The sequence below is a fragment of the Macrotis lagotis genome, chromosome 1 (genome assembly GCF_037893015.1).
Source record: "Macrotis lagotis isolate mMagLag1 chromosome 1, bilby.v1.9.chrom.fasta, whole genome shotgun sequence".
Classification (NCBI taxonomy): domain Eukaryota; kingdom Metazoa; phylum Chordata; class Mammalia; order Peramelemorphia; family Peramelidae; genus Macrotis; species Macrotis lagotis.
Window position 1 is genome coordinate 705,668,290 of NC_133658.1, and position 4,387 is coordinate 705,672,676.

A 4,387-nucleotide genomic window follows, 5' to 3' on the forward strand; every position below is an offset into this window, starting at 1 on the left:
ATATGTGAAGTTTCAAATCTTTTAAGACCTTTGAAAGAGCTCAAAAAGGATTTTAAAAACTAAAGAAGAGAGGGAGTAGAAAAATGGAGAAAAGATATGAGAGTCATGAAGGAGAATTATGAAAAATTGACCAAAGATAACAATGCCTTTGAAAGTAAAATTGGCAGAGATGAGCCCCACCCCAGCTTCCTAAAAAGTCTCCCATGAGATGCTTTCATGAGCTACCTTTTGGTTTTCAGAGAAGGATCATGGCAGTGGGCAAAAATAAGCAACTGACCAAAGGTGGCAAAAGAGGAGCCAAGAAGAAAGTGGTTGATCCATTTTCAAAGCAGAATTGATATGAGGTAAAAGCACTAGCTTTGTTCAACATTCTCAACATTGGCAGGACACAGGTTACAAGAACTCAAGGAACAAAAATTGTCTCTGATAGTCTCAAGGATTGAATTTTTAAAGTGAGCCTTGATGATTTGCAGAATGAGGAGGTTGCTTTTCAGAAGTTCAAGTTAATTATCGAAGATGTTCAGTGTAAAACGTGTTTGATGAATTTCCATGGGATGGATCTTACCCAGAGCAAGATGTGCTCTATGGTCAAAAAGTAGCAGACCATTATCGAAGCCCATGTTGATGTCAAAACTATCGAAGGCTACTTGCTCTGCCTCTTTAGTGTTGGTTTTACTAAAAAGCCCAACAACCAGATCCATAAGACCTTTTTAAGGCAAAAGAGATATGAAGGAGATTTTAGTAAATGTCAGAGAAACAGGGTAATTTGAAGTCTCCTATTATAATTTTATCATCTATTTCTTTCTCTAATTTATTAGCATTTAAAAAATTATTTAGATGGTACCTTTGTATAAAATAATAACAAAGAGGTGTAGAGCTAAGATGGCACCAACAGGCCATCAAATTCATAAGAAAATGGTGGAAATCATGACCCAAGAGGTGCAGACAAATGACTTGAAAGAAGTTGTCAACAAACTAATTCCAGACAGCATTGGAAAAGACATAGAAAAAGTTTGCTAGTTCATTTACCCTCTCCATGATGCATTTGTTCAAAAAGTCAAGATGTTCGAGAAGCCCAAATTTGAATTGGTAAAGCTAATGTAGCTTCATGGTGAAGGTGGTTGCTCTAGAAAACCTTCAGGAGATGAAACAGGAACAAAAGTAGAAAGGTCTGATGGCCATGTGAGTCTGTCTAAAATAAGAACTTTTAAATGAGATAAAAAAATGAAAAGTTACCATTGTGGTAAAAAAGAAAGTAAAATTGGTCAAGTGAAAAAGAAATTAAATCCTTTAAAAGTAAAATTAATTAGCTGGAAAAGGAAACAAAAAAGTTAACTGAAAGAAACAAAATCTTAAAAAACAGAATTGGACAAATGGAAAATAATGACTTTATGAGACTCTGAGATTCCATCAAACAAAATCAAAAGTCTAAAAAAATAGAAGAAAATGTCTAGTACCTCTCAGGAAAAATAATTGAGTTGGAAAATAGATCCAGAAGAGATAATTTATGAATTATTGGTCTCCCTGAAAGTCACAATCGAAAAAGACCTGGAAATTATGCAGGAAATTATTATGGAAAACTGCCCCAATATCCTAGAACAAGAAGATAAAATAAGTTCTTGAAAGAATCCACTGATCACCTTCAGAAAGAGATCCCAAAATAAAACTTCAAGGAATATTGTAGCTAAATTTCTCCTAAGGGAGAAAATACTGAAGGCTGTCAAAAAGAAGCAATTTAAATATCAGGGAACCACAGTCAGGTTTACACAGGACTTATCAGTTTTAACTTTAAAGGATGGGAAGACCTGGAATGTAATATTCTGGAGGGCAAAGGAGCTTGGATTACAACCAAAAATCAACTACTCTGAAAATTCAGCATATTTTTTTCAGGTGGAAAGTTGGGCTTTCAGCAAAATAAAGGACTTTCAAATTTACCTGACAAAAAGACCATAACTCAACCAAAAATTTGATCTTCAAATACAAGAAGATAAATAGAAAGAAAAAAGATAATAAGGCTATGAATAAAAAATTAATAAGACTTAAATGAGAAGATAATGCCAGTAACTCTTGAGGATTGTACTTCTCTTAGGATAGTTGAAAAGAACATAATTAGACAAAGAGTGTGGGTACAAAGTGATCATGATATGATGATTTATTTTAGCTCATGAGGGCTGTATTTCTATTGGGACAGTTGGAAGGGGAATACTTGAACAGAGGGTAAGGTATAAATTGATCATCATGTTCATAATGCTTATGGCTCTTGAGAATTGTACTTCTTTTAGGATAGTTGAAAGTGGTATACTTTGACAGAGAGTGTGGGTACAAAACAGTTTTAAAGCGACTAAGACATGAAAAAAGAATGATACTGGGAGGAGAAAGTAGAGGCATTCAAGAATAATGAACAACAAATGAAAAGCACATTATAGTAGAGGGAAAGGGGAGATTGTAAACACTGAGTTAATCTTATTTTCAGTAGATTGGCTCAAAGAGGGAATGATATGAATTCCCAGTTGAGTTTAGAAATTTAACCTACCCTACAGGGAAGCAGGGGGGAAAAAGGGAAATAACAGTGTGAAGCAGGCAGCAATCAGAAGCAAAACACTGGGAAGGAGGGATAAAGGAAAAGGAGAAATAAAAGTACAAATAGGGGGAAGATATAATAGAGGGGAAATATAAATATTTTTGCACAAATAAAATAAATACAACCAAAATTAAAAAGAATTCAGAATGCTTTGAAATAATTTTCCACAGATACTGTTTCTGATAAAGTATTCATTTTAAAAATATACAGAGACCTGAGTCAAATTCATTAGAAGACAAGTCATTCTTCAATTGATAAGTAATCAAAGGGTATGAACAGGCAGTTTTCAAACAAAGAAATTGAAGCTACATATAATTGTATGAAAAATTGCTCCAAAGCATTAACGATCAGAGAAATGCTAATTAAAACAATTCTGAAGTACCACCTCACATGTATCACTTTGACTAAAATGACATTAGTCATATTATGAAAGAAAACACATTCTAAAAAAACTCCTGAAAAAAAAGAAAGTGAAAAATACAATGTTTCAATTTTAATTCAGATTCACAGAGTTCTTTCTCTGGGAGTGAAGAGCATTATTATTATTATTATTATTATTATTATTATTATTATTATTATCATTATTATTAGTTTTTGCAAAGCAATGGTTGGGAGGGAGAGGTTAAGTGACTTGCCCAAGGTCACTGAGCTAGGTAATTATTAAGTATCTGAGTGTGGATTTGAACTCAGGTTCTCTTGACTCCAGGGACAGTGCTCTATCCACCTAGCTTCCCCAAAGAGCATTTTTAAAAATGAGTCCTTTGGAAATTTTCTTGGGTCATTGTATTGCTGAGAATAGTTGAGTCATCCATAGTTGTCATTGAACAATATTGTTATTACTGTGTACAAAATTCTGCTCTTTCTGCTCCTTTCACTTTGCATCTGTTCGTAAAAGTCTTTCCAAGTGTTTTCTGAAATCATCCTGCTGATTATTTCTTATAGTACAATAATATTCCACTACAATCATAGAGATATTCACCAAGTGATTGACATTCCTTCAATGTCAAATTCTTTGACGCCACAAGAAAGTGTCTATAAATGTTTTCCTACAACTAGATTTCTTCCTTCATCCACTACTTGTCTTTTGTTTATGTCTTTGTGATATAGAACTAGTAGTGATAAAGTATATGCATAGTTTTAATGCCCTTTGGGTATAGTTCCTAATTGCTCTACAGAATGGTTGGATCAGTCTACAACTACCAACTGCATAATTGTCTCAATTTTCTCACATCTTCTCCAACATTTATCATTTTCTTCTTATTAAACAATCTGCTAGATGGTTATATTTCAGTTGTTTTAATTTCCATTTCCCTAATCAACAATGATTCAGAACATGTTCAAAATATGATTATAAATAACTAAAAACTGCTTGTTCAAATCCTTTCAATATTTATGAATTGGAGAATAACATTCTTATAAATTTGATTTAATTTTAAATATATATGTAAGTATGTATATATATATATATACATACACACACACTCGTGTGTGTGTTTGTGTGTGTTTCAGAAATGAGGCCTTTATCAGAGAAATTTGCTATAAAAATGTTTGTTCTGGTTTGCTGCTTCCTTCTAATCTCAGCTGCAGTTGTTTTGTTTGTGCCTTTTTAATTCAATATAATCAAATATAATCAAAATTATCCATTTCACATTTCATAATGCTCTCTATCTCTTGTTTGGTCATAAATTCTTCTCTTGTCCATAGATCTCACAGATTAATTATTCTGTGCTCCTCCAATTTCCCAATGGTACATCTTATCTTGGTATAAAGTGTGAGATATTTGTCTATAATTAATTTCTGCCATAC

At 32.9% G+C, this 4,387-nt stretch overlaps 1 pseudogene; it reads left to right on the forward strand.

The window, feature by feature from the left end:
* Positions 1-248: 248 nt before the first annotated feature.
* On the forward strand, positions 249-1,215 carry LOC141506284 (small ribosomal subunit protein eS1-like; annotated as a pseudogene).
* Positions 1,216-4,387: the final 3,172 nt, after the last annotated feature.